The 17,185-nt window shown below is 39.9% G+C and overlaps 1 protein-coding gene across 1 annotated transcript in view; it reads right to left on the bottom strand.

Moving 5' to 3' along the window:
- The window catches only part of ERBIN (erbb2 interacting protein), a 127,346-nt gene extending 118,250 nt beyond the window's left edge, over positions 1–9,096 (bottom strand). The window contains exon 1 of the mRNA XM_054397783.1: positions 9,082–9,096. The gene's annotated coding sequence lies outside the window, so the exon portion shown is untranslated. The remainder of the gene's footprint in view (positions 1–9,081) is intronic.
- Positions 9,097–17,185: the final 8,089 nt, after the last annotated feature.

The raw sequence follows: 17,185 nt of genomic DNA, 5'->3' as shown, positions 1-17,185 counted from the left end.
GAGAAAAAAAAAGAATAACATTTCTTATCGTAGGATTCTTGGTTACTTAATTATTTTGCTTTCTAAACGGTGTGGTCTACATATTAAAACAAAACAGCCCCTGATGCTCTCCTTTACATTCACTCCCCTCAAAAAGAGTCATTACCAGAATTCCTAGCTAAAACTATATAAATGGATCAAACCACAGAGGCCAGAACACCACAGCAGGCCCAAAATCAAGACTGAGATACAGATCAAGCAGAGATTGGGTACATGGGAGAAGGAATCACACTCAAAACCCTCTAGCTAATAAAATTGATAAATTCCCAGAAAAACTGCTGCACCAAATATAGACAGATTACACAACTGGGAACACATTCATAGATCAGAGTTCCCAAAAAAACAAAAAAAAAAAAGATGAGCTGTGTGTGGATGTGTGTATTCATTCTCAAATTTTGGATTGTTAGATTTAAAATAAAGAAATAAATAAGCCAACAAAAATTTCCAACTCAAAACCACATATAAAGATGCACCCTGATACTTAAAACACTATGCAGTCCACTAATGAAAATCATTAGTGGAAGAAACAGCAGATATAACTAAGCTTCCATTTTACTTTGGAGTATTTCCCCCTTAAAGAATACTTCTGTCTCTGTTCTTCTCAGTGTTACCCACCTTAATAAGCTGGTTTGTCTTTTTTGCTACATTTGTTTAGTATAAAACACAGTACAAAACCCAGTAATTTTTATTCACAATGAAGCTTTAAGAAAATTTACTTGTATATACCTTTTTCACTGCTGTAGTAAGGAGTAGCCCCTATTTATATGAAGAGCAGAAAGTTAACAAAAATGAAAATAAAAATAGTATTTCCCAGATTCTAAGCATCTTCTCCCTATAGTTTACAATATAACTATGACACACATTAGCTCAACAGCTTTAAGAGATATCATTCTGGGCAGATAAAGGAATCCCTGAACTGCATCTCTATTTTTTCCTACATTCATTTTACAATGGATACACAAATCCTGATCCACTGCTATTAGTTGCTCACAACTGTGATGTACAAGAATTACTCTTCTTTGCATTAACTATGGTTCTACCCACAAGACATCTTCCATGTGACTAAGCACCATTATTCTTGTCTTCTATTTACGCAGTTTTGCTGCCTCGATGCACATTTGATTTTTGCCAACTTACAATCTCTTTCCAGTCTCAACACAGTAATGAAACACTTAAGCTAATATTTTCTGTACTAAATTATTTTTCTTTTTACCTAGCACGGTGTCCCTCTAAGCCAAAACATGGTAATTAAAGAAAAAAAAAAAAAAAAAAAAGCAGTTGTGTTAGTTGTATTTTACTGTATCAGGCACTTTGGAGATAAGTTAAGAAACTGTTATAACAAAATTTAAAAAGGCTATACTTGGTTGCCAAAGTATCTTTGTGTCTTTAGGGGAGAATGCCAGAGCTTACTGCTTACACAAAAAATACTAAGAATTACTTAGAATTAGCATAATTATATTAAAGTACAGTTTCTCTTAAAGCGCTGTTATCAACATCGCTAATAATGCACTATATAAAGTCAAAACCAAGTTTTTCACCTGACAGGAGCCTGAAGTAAAACTAAGATTCCTCCTTCCCATCACAGCACAAATTACAGCCTTAAAACTGAATTCAAAGTTGATTCAGTAACAACTCAGCTTAAGGTGTTACTTAACTTCTAACGTCCTGTGCTTTGCAGCAAGAGAGAAAAAAAAAAAGAGAGAGAGTGAGAAAAGGAGGTACAATACTACTGTGACACTACTGCAGTAAAAAGTGAACAGGGCCATGCTGATTTGCTGCTAACACGTCAGCCTCTTTTTCTCATAATAGGAAAATGGAAACTGCATAGCACAGTGCAGGAATTTCAGAAAATTTCCTGTCTGTGACTTCAAATGATTTGAACTGGCCAGTGTATACCTCCCTTCAGACTTTCCAAAGATTTGAAGCAAGTAAATACAAGTTTGGTGAAAATGAGTAACGTTCTGGTTTTAAGTGAAGGTTAGAGCACCATTTTCAGAAGTTCAAAGAACAATTTCCTGGTTCTTCAGTTAGTTATGCAGAGGATGGGAAAGAAACTATTAAGTGAAAATATATTTCTCTCCTACCGATCCCATAACAATTTCTTTTAACCAGATCATGTGACAGGGCCATAGCCTTTCCCTTGAAGCATCACAGGCTGCTGCTGCAAAACCAATTCAGTACCATCATGAGCAGAACATTCGAAATCTGGACAACATTTTTCCCACAGATTTCCTTTAGCAACATCTCTCTGCTCCACTCTTTCTCCAGCAAAAGCACCATTGGAAAAAGCACACAGGAAGGCTACAATTCTCAGCACTTCTGCTCTGCTTCAGTATAGCAAGACAAAATAAGTGATCCTGGAAAAACAGAGGAGCTTATCCAGATAAATACAAACAAATGAGAAAAACCTTTCTGATCTAAGTCTACTAACATCTATTTTAATTCTACTTTGCTATGCTAGTACTTGCATTGTTTATACTTTCGTTTATTGAGATGAAATCTCTGGTACCAGACACAAAGTATTAGAATCTAGATTAAGAATAATGCACTGGAAGAAAAAGGATTTTCTAATAGCCACAGAAAGTTTCCCCCCTCACAAAACACTGGTCAGAGAAACAAGAGTCTTCTAGAAGAAAAACCACAAGTAAGATACACCATAGCACAACAATAATATAGTAAAATAGTAAAGCTCTAGTAGTCTCTCCCTCCCCTGTTTCTAATCTTATCTCTCAGAATCAGAGCCAGATGGCTTGCCAAATTCAGAGTTCCAATTGATTTCTCCTTCCTGCCTCATTCACAGGAAGAATGAGAAAGCTTAACAATCTCTCTTATCTTCCTACTTAAGTCCTTAACTTAATTTCTACCTTACTTTTAATGGTTCCCCACCAACCATACATTAACCAAGAAAAGTGAGCTTACAGCAAAATTCTACATTTGTTGCAGAAGGAGATACACTAAAGAATTCAGTCATTATTAAGAACAAAACAACCTGTATAAGTGTAGTAAAACACAACCAAAACAAAGGCTGTAAGTCTGGATAACCATGGATGAGAAAGATGTGATCATCTGAATTTTCTCCCTCATTGATGAAGTTTATGGCCAGTTAATAAAAAAGGCACCTCAGACATTAAATGAGCTGTTGATCCAGGTTTAACATCACATATGATTATATGACCAGAAGTAACCCTAAATCAGTATGTTCTCCTGAAAGGAGCTAACTACCAAGCTGATATTCCAGGACACCAGAAGAGGTAGTTCTCAAAATCTTTCTTAGAAGTTTAACAGAAGTCTTCTGGACAAGTCTGGAAACACCTTCCACTATCCAAACACTTAAGATGATATTCAGAGTCATTCCAGATGACTGAACCTGTGACTGACATTCACAGGCATTTGGCATGGCATTTAAATGTTCGGATATACTGATGCAGCTCAAAGAATCCGTGCCCTCTCCTACTCAGAAGGCTTGGGAGTTTTGAAAGATGTGTACAGAAAAACTCCAAGGAAAAGGAGGACAGGGAAGGCTCAAAAAATAATTTCTGCCACTGTACTAAACTTAAACCTTACATTATAGAACATGGAACTAAGGAAAAAATGGAACCTTTCTTCCAAAACTGTTTGGGAAACCAGACTCCTTGCACAGCTGCTACAGGAACTTCTCATGCCAACTTTCATTGAAAACTCATTAGAAGGCTCCAAACCTAAAAGCACAACACTTCAGACACCAAGACCATCGTTCTGCAGCTACTTTTAACACACTAGCAGAACTTCAAACACTTTGGTTATTAACACTGGAGCTTTCCCCACTAAGGAGAATAAGGCCCTGGCCACTACACAGGGAGATACCACCCCTTCCAAATGAAGAGATAAATTGTAAGCGTTTCATTTAAAGTATTCATATCTTTTACTAAGACATCAAACCACTTCAGAGCTTCTTCTATTCCTAAAGGTAGCCCCAGACAACTGACACAAGAACTAGCCACTGAACACTAGGAGTTCACAGGAAAACAACTATACCCCAACCTTCTACTTCAGAAATGCAATTTTAAGTTCAAGAAAATACAAAACTCAACACTCCTAAAACAAGTATTTTCTTCCTACCTCTTCTCCTAGAAAATAAGTTCTACACCAACAGCTGCCATCTCACACTTTAAGCGTGAGAACAGTCAGACCATTCACTACTTGGACTATGTCTATGGATCTCTGTTCATTCCACCTCACCCAGGTTAATGATAAGGTCTATAAGACATGAAGCGCAGCTCTGTACATACTAAACTATACAAACTTGGAGAATTCAGTGTGCTTAGAAGACTTTTTTATTTGGAAAAGGAGCTCATGCACCCAGTGAATTCCAAACTGATCACTCTGAAAATATTGATCTAGTTTCTTCCAGTTACTATTCTAAAAACATCCATCAAAAAATGGAATCTTAACAAAAAGTCTGCTTTTAGCAGTTGTTTTACACCATGTATATAATCTAGCCTTATACCTGCAGGATTAAATTATACAAAAGTGTGAAACAGAAGTCTGAGAAACTATCGTTCTATTTACAGAGAATGCAAAGGTATACAATATCATATATTTTAAAACTGGGAAGCTGTTAAAGAAGTTGTGTAATTTGGAATCATTTCTTTTCCTGTAGGTTTGCTCTTACAGGAACACAAATTGTCCTCACTATTGTAAGTAACCTTTAGGGTTTAGCCTGATGAACATGGAACAGAAAAAGGCATAAAGAGCTTTTTTCCATCTAAGTTGTGCACAAGACTTGTTGTCTAATGTTTTCTTGGCCACGCTAAGAAATAGAAGAGTATGGACATCCCAATCATCATCTACTGAAGTGGATAAAGAGGGGAGGAGAGCACCGACTATCTTACTTAACAGTAGTGAGCTTTCAAACACAAGTTCCAAAGGCCTGGTTACTTTCTGACACTGTTACAACTTCCAGGACAGTCACAGAATACAACATCGTTCACACTAGCCTCAGACTCTGCTCCATCATCACCTATGTATAATGATCACTTAGTATAAAGCATCTACAAATTAGATGCAGACAGACACACACACACCAAAAAAAAAAAAAAAAAAAAAAAAAAACCACACCCCCCAAAAACCCGAACAAACAACAACCAAAAAAAAAAAAATATAAATAAGACACAAATCTGCTTTTCAACTTGAACTACTCTAGGGAAGTTAGTCACAATGTTTATGTTCTCCAACTGAAGTCCATTTCAGTTTTGTTTCATTTAGATCAAAGGAAAAGGTTTGTTTACTTCTCAGTTAAGAAAGTCACAATTTTAAAAGATGGAAGGTGCAGTTTAGTGTGAATTGGGTGAAACTAAAGAGAGTAATAATAAGACAAATACCTGCACTGAAGTATCAGACAAATAAGTATCCTCTAAAGAACTGGTAACTAATGACGGAGAGCAGCACCAGAAGCTGAATTATCTCAAGATTACCATATAATGAAAAATAGTAGGAATTCCTGCATAGCAATATTCACTTTCTCCCTTTTTCCAATTTTTTTCCCCTGAGGTGATAGATGAGATTTATAAATTTCTCCTAAATCAGCATCCTTACTTTCAAATCTTAACACTCCTAAGGTTTTACTCACAATATGTGAACGTTGTATTCTTAATTAGAAACGAAGGCTGTACTTCAATGAAGGAATACTTTTACTACAACAACAAAAAAACCCTTCATAAAAAAATCTTGTCTTTAAGGCAGTCAAGTTTCTCTATATATACCACCTGTCCCCTTTACTATAAAGACTGTCACCTTGAACTACAAGGACTGCAGGAAATGAAGCTTACACAAGCCCCTGTCCCATTGAAAAAGCTATTTCTTCTCGAGAAGTAGATCAGAGTCTGCCATGTCTGTAGTCACAGAATTCTTCACAAGTTACCCACAACGCTGACAAAGAGACACTCCCTATGCAATCAAAGCACCAAGGAAAACTCTCAAAATAAGTTAAACCTTTAAAGTTGTGAAAACATGCCCCACACCTCACAAGTGTGTATTGGACTTCAAAGATGTTCCCAAGATGCTAAGCTATCAATGTAGGAGGTTACCACAAGCTAACTGCACGTTTAACTACCTATATCAAAACTGTCACCATCCACATGTGTATGCTTACATAGGAGTACAGTCCACTGTTTTCCTATCTGTAAGAGTAGCTTTTCCATCAACTCAACTAGTTACTCATTTGGAAAAGGTTAGATTTATAATTCCTCCATTTGTAGTAAATGTCAGAGCCTTCTTTAGCAGATCAGATTATTCCATAGGGAGAATCTCCCAAAGAGGTGACACACCAACCACTTGATCTTTATGTAACATTTTCCCTAGAAGATTTTCCTTTATACTTGAGAACAGGAAGGAAAAAAAAAAAAACATAAAGCAGACAGCCAGTGATTCATTACACCCCTACAGGAAAGCTGAGTTGAGGTATTTGCTCCCATCCACCTATCGCTAACACACTACATATAATGCATGTTACATATGTGCAAGCCTTTCCTTAGCTTTGATGTTCCAAGCATGGCTCTCTATATCTAGGAGTACAGACTCTGAAAGAATTCCACTGAGGACAAATCATAGCACTGTTTTCCTGCACCACCAACTTAATACACCGCACAACTTTCAATCAATAATACTTTTTCCATGGAGCCCCCTCATCAAGTCTATATGAATGTGATGTGTAAATGGATACCCTATAGAACACTGCACTTACGCTTACTTCATGGGCAGCTTATTCATCAGACAGATCTATTGACATTTTCTCTAATATGATAATCATCCTAATCAAAGTTCCTAGTATGCCATAGGCTGTAACTTCAGCTCTTTGATTGCAAGCATATCTACTTAAAATTACTGATGTTTACCTGAACTCAGTTTAATTCAGGAGCAAGGAAGAGCCAGGTCAAACAAATGTTTCCCTAAGCTACCAACATGTGCCTATGCAAGTGTTGTTTCAAGCAACACGAGGCTGAAACACAAGCATGTGTTCATTTAAATCCCTTTTTTCATACTATGACTATCCATTTCAGACTGATTTTCACTTGAGATGGCTGATTTTGAGAAAGAATACATTCCTTCATAACTCCTAAACTACGATAATGACATGAACGGCACTCTATGATACAACCATCAGCTGTAAGGAGTACTGAATTACACTTTCATCACTGAAAGGGGTCTTTTCCATAGCTACCATGGTGACAAAAGAGTAATGCAAAAAGTTGTGGCTCCACTATAAGGATCTATTCTTCTACATGGCATTGAAAAATATCAAGTGCATAAATAAAAAAGGTCTGAAAAGAAACAAAATTGCATCCATTACGAACATTGTGGTTTACAACTAAATTTGTCACGCACTGCTACAAGTACCCACCCCACGAGAATCTCAAGTCATTACTGGGACTGGAGCACTGCTTTGGAAAGTGATCGTTCTTTGTAAAAGGATTACTCTGTTTAGACTTCATTGCTTTTCTGCCAAGCATCTGCCATATAAGGAAACCGAAGTTCACTGCCATTTATTTTGCTCAGCCCTTCCTGACGCCTATGAATAACCCTTACTGCTGCCTGGAAAGGTAAGTCTATATATTGCATTTACTTGTAAGCAGCCATAGAAGCCACTTGAGGTCAGATACATGTCAAGATTTTTCTTCATGGTGTATCAGAGTTGGACTAATAAGTTTTCCCTCAAACACTACACTACTTGATGGCATTAAAGAACTACTCACGTAGGAGTGTTAAAAATTTTGCACAGAAATACTTTGGCCAAGCCTTACAAATTCCAACACATTTCGGACACTTGAGAGACTGAAGCACACCCATCTTTTCTGACCAATGCACTGCTTTCAAGTCTGACAAACAGGATCAAAAATCTAAATAAGCTGGCACGGAGCTATGGCGTCTAGCTCATTTCAAACATTCACAATACAATAAATTCCTTACCTTCACGAAAGAACTAACCAATAATTGCCGCTCTGAGGCAATGAAATTAATCTGTGGTGAGCAATATTGCTTTCACTACACGCAGATAGTTAGCTGGCATAACTGAACAAGCACCAGCAGTTCAAAAACTTATACCAAAAGTTTATATTTAGGTTCCCCTTCAACAGTTGCAAATAGGACTTTCAAAAATTATAAAGAAGAAAATGACCAATCAAAATCAAACCAGGCTATGTTAACTCGAAGGTTCAACTGCACACACTTTTAAGAAGTCAGACTATTAGATGGTTAGATTATTTTTGGTTGGTGTTTTGGGTTTTTGGGGGGCTTTTTGGTCGGTGGTTTGGTTGGAGGCTCTTAAGATAAACTTCGCAAGGATCAAAACGCAACACAGACCCCTCTTATACAAGCTGAAAAATACGCAGTTCAACTCATCAGCTTGAGGACAGAGAGGGGGTGGCAGGGAGGAAAAGAGATGGTGGCAGCAGTCGACGGGAAAAACTGCGACAGCATTTACAGAGGACTACGAAGGCACTCTTTTTATAAAGAACTTTTAACAGTTGTCTTGAAGAAGTCCGGCCAAATACTAACCGACATTGGAAAAAAAAACAGGGAACAACAAACATGCAACGGCAGACACAAATGGTGCCAAGCCTCAAGATCTTTCGATTAAATAAAAGATACTAGCTCCTTCAGAACTTTCTTATTTCCCGGGGATGCAATTATACTCGCTAGGACAGGAATCGCTTTGGAAGGGAAGGCGCTGAAACAGCGGAGTCACGGAGTCGAGCAGTTTCAATTCAATACCTTCTCTGACCGAACAAAGAAACTTTTGTGCTTGAACTGCTTAAAAACTTTCGGTCTCCCCAGACTCTTCCATTAAACCAGCGACTACGTTCATACAAACATCACTTCGACGGGAGGAGGAGAAACACAAAGGGCAGCTAAACTATGCGAGGTGGAAAACACAGAAAAATAAAGGCCAGAAAACAGGATATCAAAATGAAGCGTGAACTCCTTCCTTTTTCCCCACCCCCTTCAGCAGAGGAAGGATTTTACTGTTGTTGCTGCTGCTCCCCAAGCCTTCTCCATTACATTTACCTTGTCTGGCGGGCGTCAAACCAGATCCAGCAGGCAGGAGTTTCTTCCGACCCCAAAGAAATATATTAAATCCAATCAAGTCTTCTTCTCGGGGGCCAAAGGATAAGAGAGGAAAGGGGCGGGGGTGAGGGAAAGATGGAACAGCTCTCGACGGGGACGTTCGCGGAGCGTGCGACGTGCGTGTGCACGGGGGGAGGGCAGCAGCGGAGTCGGGCTCCTCCCGGCCCTCGCCGGCGGCAGCGCCGCGGGTGGCCGCGAACAGCGCCGGCCCCGCCCGGCGGCGCGACTGCCCGGTAGAAACGATGCCCGGCGGCACGACAGCAGCGCCCCCGCCGCCACCCAGCCGTCCCTGGTAGCCCAGCACAGCCCGCCGCCGCCCTTCGTCCGCTGGCCCGTCTGCCTGGCTTCCCGGCCCGCTGCGCCCGGTCGCTCTGCACACAGCTCTTCACCCGCGGCCGCTGCCGCACCCCCTCCCCCCACCGCCGCCACGCCGCCGCCAAGAAAAGGAGGGGAGCGGGATGGCCGCCTGCCTCACCTGCCCGCCCGCCGCCGCCGCCCTCTCTCCCCGCCTCCTTCAGCACACTTCCCCCTTCTCCTGCTGCTTCAGTATCCCGCACCCCTCCCCGGCAGCGGCAGCGGGTGGCCCGAGGAGGCGGCGGAGCCTTGGGGAGAAAAAACGCCTCGGGGTTGGGGCGGGGGGCGGAAACACAATCGGGGAGAGAAAAGAGGCCGCCGCACACCGCCGCCCGGGCTGGGGAAGGCACTGCAGCGACGGGGGTAGGGGGCGGAGCGGGAGCTCGACCGGGGTCCGACGAAGGCCGCCGCGGCGGGAGCGCCCCCTCTGACCGAGACGCGAAAAGAGAGGGGGCGGGAAAGTGCTACAGCCGCCACCGACCCTCACCGCCCTCCCCCCGAACCGGTGTGGGGCTGAGCGCGGGAGACAGCGGCGCACCCAATCCCAAGCCAAGGGCGTCGTGAGGGACGGGCCGCTGCAGCCAATGGGGCTCGGCGGGGAGCCGGCTGTAGAGAAAAGGGGCCGCGGTGGCGGCGGGAGGTGCTGGCGCGGGGTCAGGTGCCAGGGTCGGAGGGCGGTGGCTGGACTGGGGCGGGGATGAGAGGCGGTAGGTGCGACGGGGCCGAGATGGGGCTTGTGTGAGAGCCGAGCAGCAGGCGGATGTGTGTCGGGGCCCTTCCTGGCCCGCTAACCGCTCTGGACTGAGAGACCTCTAGCTCTGGCGTGCGGCTGTGGCTGGTTTCCCCCGTGGTTTTGCCGCAGAGTTCTGCAGGGCCTGTCAGTTCCTCGGACAAATTGGATCCCAAATGACAATTCATACTTCAGGCTTACGCAGGTCTGCTTCCTGATTTAATAATTGCACATGCAATGGCCATGATGCTGAAATTATTGTTTGCAGATCAGGCGTTGACTATCCTAAGTTCATGGCTGCCCCAGCAGCTGCTGTTCCATTGCACTTTCTGTTAACTCCAGTTGCCATAACTTCAGTTGCTAGGATCTGGGGGAACACATCACCATGTTTGGATGTGATGTATTAAACTTGGATGCAAACACAACCAGCACCACATACATCATTGCACTGTTTCACATAAAACGCAGGATACAGTTCAATTTTCAAGTATTTCAACAATCTCAGCACAATATTATGCTACTAAAAATGCTGTTAACCATAAGAGTCACCTAGAAATACATTTGAAAAAATCACTGCGTTTACTGTAGGCCTCATGGCTTTGATATTGGTGTGTGTTGGATCACAACAGTATGTTGATGGAAATGGTTTTCTGTTTAATTTCTTCGGTTATTTGAAACAGGTATGTGATAGCCTATTGTGTACACAATATGCCATTTTAACAGTCCTGAAGCCTAGAGTTCTGCTCGGCCACAAGACAGTGCATGAAGCTGACAGCAGGGTGGACTTGTACATGCTGCTCACCTTATGCTCCTTAATTGTGTTCTGCAGAGACCTTGTCTAAGTACAGAGAGGGTTTTATTTCATGCTCATTTAATCCTTGGCTTCTCTACTGGGACTGCCACCAACTGAGCTGGGATGGTGTTTTATTACAATAATCTGTTTACTGAAAAATGGACAAAATACTAAAAAATGCCATTTCATGTGAGCCGGTGAACAGCAAACAAAAATAGTATATCAGGTTACTATTGACCTGCCCCTGATTTTAGCATACAATTAGTGTGAAAAGTCCTTTAAATCTTCACCAGTCCCTGAAAGTAACTCCAGTTGATATTTTCTGTTCAGGATCATTAGTTCCATCATCCAGTTACAGGGCTTTGGCCAAAGAAGATTCAGTCTTTAGCAACAAAACATGCAGCTGATCACATTTATCCACTAATAATACTGCTATTTGTTTAAGACTTTGTGTATGGGAATTGTGTGTGTGAGTGTCCAGTTTGTATTCAGATACAGAAATGAGGCATGCATTTCTACTAGGGTAATAATATTTGCTTGTTGCTTCTTTATTTTTCTACAAATACTCTCTCCATCTTTACAGAATACACAGTCCTTTTGAAGACTACATCTATGTCTAGATTTAAATAATTAAATTAAATAGAAACATCAGAGTTTCAAAAAGTAAAGTTAAATAATATATATAGATAGAATTTTTTTTAATATATATATTTCCCAAAACATGGTGTCACTTCCATTTTTTCTTGTTCAAATAAGCCATTTTCTTCAAATGAGTCCACTTTGGACTAAGGCAAGGTATGAGAACTTCACCCTCACTGTCAGCAGATTCAGAATTTCTCAGTCTAGTGCACTATACAGGTGCTGTAATAAAATTACTGGGTTTTTTTTATCTCATGTGAACAGGTGATCATTCCTATCTAATTGCCAATAATGTGTCCTTATCATAATCAACATGATTAGCTCTCTGTAAATTATATCCTCCATCCCAATATCTTCAGGGCACCTCTTTTATGTGGGAGTTATCATAACTTTCTAAATGTGAAAATGTTCTTTGGCAACACTTAGTGCAAATTGCCCACTGTATTTATTAATACATCAGGGTAGTAGACTGCTGTGGGAAATTTATAGCAACTATTGGTCCCATGGTGAATCTACCATAGTTGTAATATTAGTTCTAATATGAGATACTAATTCACTTACAGTTTTACCCATCAAAAAGAAAAGCCTATCCAAAGTCTGCTGAAAGTATGCTAGCTACACCACAGCTCCTGAAGACACTTTACACAGACAAGATATGTAATTAATTTGTATATTCTATACAAATTAAGAAAGTACCAGGAGTTATCCCAGGGATTCAAAAGTGCTATAAATATCAAGACAGTATTTAGATTACAGCTTCAACAGAGTCCCCAGCAACATTAATTCCCAGACTTGGTATCCCAGTTACCAAATAATTACAGATTAAGTGCACAAAGTACAAAATACAGAGTTACATAATGAGTCTTTCAAGTGAGACCGTGCAAGTGATCCCACTGAAAGTTTAAACAAATTCTTTACACACAATTTTACAGTAGACACCAGGCCCAAACTCCTCTCACTCAGAATTCTATTTTTATATTTGAACGGGGTACTAGTAAATACCACAGCAACACACAGCTAAACTGGAAGAACAGTTGTTGAAACAGCCACCTCTCTGTCCCTTTCAAGAATTCCATGGACTGAAGAATGTATAGATAGTTTTCCATAGTAACAGGGCTTAACTGCTGCTTTTCCCTATTCTTACTGTTGCTCGCTATGCTTGTGCGCTTCCACTTTTCCAAGAGCCAGATTGAAAAGCCTCTGGAGTAAGCACTTCTGCCTATTAAATGCTCAGTTAGTGACTTGAACAGTGGGGTTTAACTTTCTTTGAATTAGGACTTCTGGACATCATTGTAATATAAATATTAATAATTTGTGGAAGTAATAACTGCCTGAAAGACATGAAGAAATGATAATCTTTTCCTTAACACATATATATTGAAGTTTATTTTAGGTACTCTGTAATTTAAATTTGCACGTGGTCCATTCAGGATTTTCTGAACTGATCTGGTTCACAATTGGATTACAGAGCATTTATACTGGTGAAATCAACACCAAAGTGGTGGCAATTAGGTCTTAGAAATACACTGTTAGGACTTTCTAAATGCATAATGCCTATCAACAGTATTTAAAGAGAAGCTAAGTAAACAACCTTCCTTCAGTTTGGCTTTGATAGAATCCCAAATTTACAGTGGTTAAATATTGCATTACAACACAGAAAGATATTTTACGTGTATTTGCTTGCCTCGTTTTTCAAACAGTAGAATCAAACAGGGATGAATATAAATGTATTGCATGACTCAGTTTTGGAGTACTAAGCAGGTACCAATAGAAAATTTTTGTAACACCACAAGATATTTTGTATATGCTGTGTTCCAAAAATGGTCAGGAATGTTTTAGAGTTATTTTTAAACATTTCATTGTGACTTTTTATTTGTTTTTCTCTTCCTTGGTTACCATGAGTGAACTCCTGAATTCTGACTGATGCATGGCATTCCACATGGAGGAGGAAAGACAAAAAGATGGTGTTAAGGCACCTTTTCTCTTCCCTGGTTTGGACTGCTTTGCTCCTAGCATTGACTTTAAGCTGTTCTGCAGCCTCTTAGCCAAAGAGTCTTTTCACAGCTGATGCCTCCACATAAATCTTGCACTGGTCAAGACAAATGGAAAGGAATGAAAATGCAGGTGTGCCATGTGAGCACACAGACATCTGTGGATCGTAACCGTCAGTCATGTGCTCGCTTCTGGCCACAGTGTGGACAAAGAGTTAAACATGAAGTTGTCAGAAATGGCCAGCTATGAAGTTGCCTAAAATAAGCTACTTGCATAGTATTTTGCCTATGCATGGACTATGGTTTTGGACTGCCTGTGACAGAGGCCTTGGATCCAAGAAGTGTAACAATGAATGCTGCTGAAGATATGCATGTCCAAAAGGAATCCTAAAAGACTACCGTACTAACTTCAAATCTGGAATAGCATTTTGGTAGCAAATCAATTATGCTAGCTCTAGAGTGGCTCTGGAGTAACTCTGTGCTGGTCACATTGCTCTTTTAAGGTCAGTAATTAGTGCTGCATCCTGTAAGAAAGCTGTCACTCCTCTCTGCACTGGTAGGAAAGAATTTCTATGGCAAGTTCATTTAAAATTAATTATGGTGGGGGTTTTAAGCTGATGAAAACCCATGAGTATGTGTTCTGGAGTAACAAGTTGGTGAATAGATAATGTGTAACTAGACACTCTAAATGTTATCACAAATATAATTCCAGAATTATTCTGTATAGACACATGTGTGATGATACTCATCATGCTAACCCAGATCGCTCTGACTGCAGTATAGATTCCATTTGGTTTCAATTTTATGTCTTCCTTACCTTTGTTCTGAACATTAACTTTTCTTACAAGAGACTAACACTGACAATACAGATCTCTTAATAGTTTTTAGCAACACTGTTGTATATGGGCACAATTAACAAGTTCCTTATCACGTATTTTCTCTGAATATTTTCAGTTGCATAAAGACTAACAATATGTGAATTACTGGCTTCAGTGTTGGCTCATTTATATTTAAGGTTGAATTTCTTATGGTCTACCATGTTTTTCAGTTTTTATCTGTCGCAAGTTCTAAGGCATGGTAGCTAAAAACAATGAAACTAAAGTACTATTTTTAATGTTTTAATTCACAGGCTTCATCTCATGGCTTCTCCCGTTAAAAGGCTATTTCAATATGAGCCTTACATGACAGATAGGAGTAGTATGCTATATCACTGAGGAAATACTGACTTGCCCGGTCACAAAGGTAAGATGTGTATTATTAACTTATTTCCATGCCTGTGAACAACCAAAAGCTCTCAACAGAGCTTTGGTAAGTGCTTTGAGAAGAGCACTTTCATCTAGAGCTGCAATTACTCTTTATTATGATTTCTTTAAATAAAATCTCTAAACATTTTACTTTGTTGAACTAAGGTTATGAAGATACATAGATTTTGATTAACTCTGCTACCAGCAGCACAGCAGGGTTTGGAGCAGAGCATCATTACAGCCTTAACATAATTTTTATGAACATCCCCCATTCCATTTGGTGTAAAAGTAGGGGTGAAGTGTTTCAGTTACAAGTTTATCTCACTTTTGTGCATTTTGAGAATACAGTTACAATGCCATGGCTAGTATACTGTCTGATACAAGTGAGACAAGGTTGGTAGAAGAGGTGGTATCTTTAATTAGACCATCTGATAGAACAAACACACTTCTGGACTGGATTGACATCCATTAACCAGATCTGACAAGTAGCAAAATTCTAACAAAGTACAAGTGGGATTTATTGTAATAATTTTAATGTGTGTAAGGACAGTTGAGAAAATAGTTGCTAACATGAACAGGGATGAATCAGCAAGAAAATTGTAAGCTTCATAAACAGTGTCACTACTGAGTACACAACTTGTTTATCTTCCATTAAGACTTTTGTTCCCAGGATTATTTTTTAAGCATAACTTGTAGGTCCCCTGTAAGCACCTGTAAGAGATGGAATATTTTCTTTATGAAAACAATGTTCTCTGATCCCTTGCTGTGTTTTGTCCTTGATCAATTATCTGCATAGTTTGTTGTAGTGAATAATGATTGATTAGCTCCACGCACGTAATTCTCATGAGGGGGTATTATGTGTTTGGTGTAATACGTCACATTTTTAAAGGTGCAAGAAGACCCATGGAAAATCACAGTTCTTTTAGACACTGACATCAATTATGTTAGATACATTGATATTAATGAATTTTGCACTTGCTGTGCCAACAAGCTTTGGTTCTAATCAGTGTTTGTTAGTACAGGGGAAATTTATTAGTACAGGGGACTGTGTGTTTAATACTTGGAGTGTTGTACAAGAGAGGTGGAAAAGGGCTCCAGGAGGAATTCTTCAAGGATGAATTTTAGTAGATGCTGTAATTATTTAACAATTTTCTGTATGTATGCCAGCATCAAGTAGTACTTAATAGACAGGAAGACATTGTTAGTGAGGGTTTCCTTTTTGCGTTACTAAATTACACACACAGAATCACACAGAATGTTAGGGGTTGGAAGGGACCTCAAAAGATCACCTAGTCCAACCCCCTCTGCCAAAGCAGGATCACCTATACCAGATCACACAGGAATGCATCCAGGTGGGTTTTGAATATCTCCAGAGGGGGAGACTCCACAACTGCCCTGGGCAGCCTGTTCCAGCATTGCATCACCCTCACAGTGAAAAAAATTCTCATGTTTCCATGGATCTTCCTATGCCTCAACTTCCACCCACTGCCCCTTGTCCTGTCATTGGGCATCATCAAGAAGAGCCTGGCTCCATCCTCTTAGCACTCACCTTTAACATATTTATAAACATTAATGAGATTCACAGATCGAATTTGATTGGTTAATTCAAATACAAAGCCTGTTTCTTGCAGGGCAGCTCTAGAGACTTTTTTTCTAGTTTTTTGCACAGTGGCTGACTTTCTGAAAGAGTTTGTTGATTTGTGGTTTCCTCTACAGGATAATTTGTATTGTCACATTTTGTCAGCCATGTTATCTAGAAAGATAGTGTTCATATTCTGTTATAGGAAGGGCACTTAATATGGAATTATCACTGGAAATCAGTAGAGAACTTCAGGTGGTAACAATGTGTATCTTTTAGATATAGAGTAGGTTTGGTAGCATAGTTCTCTCAAACTCCTTCACATGTGTAGCTCATGAGCAAGCTGCCATTGCTTGTATAATGGACACATTTTAAAAAAATTTCAAACACTGGTTCCCCACCCTAGTGATCTGCATATTGCTTTAGAAGTAGCAGCCACCTCCATCTGAAAAGCACTGATTTAGGTGTATCAGTATTGTATTAAATGAGAGAAACAATCGTACTGTTTCATCTTTGACAAAAAACATTATGAATAAAGCCACTCTACAACCAAGAGGCATTTGGGAAAGAAATCCTCAAAAATGTAAATATGGATAAACTGCGTTTTAAGACATTAATATGTTAAATGGCATGGTCCTTGTTAGGACTTTTCCACATTTTAGATCTTCACAGATGTTCTTTTATTCAGACTCACAAAAAGGAATTTGAAAGGCT

This window comes from Indicator indicator, chromosome Z (assembly GCF_027791375.1).
Source record: "Indicator indicator isolate 239-I01 chromosome Z, UM_Iind_1.1, whole genome shotgun sequence".
Classification (NCBI taxonomy): Eukaryota; Metazoa; Chordata; class Aves; order Piciformes; family Indicatoridae; genus Indicator; species Indicator indicator.
Note: the sequence above shows the minus strand (reverse complement) of the source record. Positions and strands in the feature narration are given on the sequence as shown.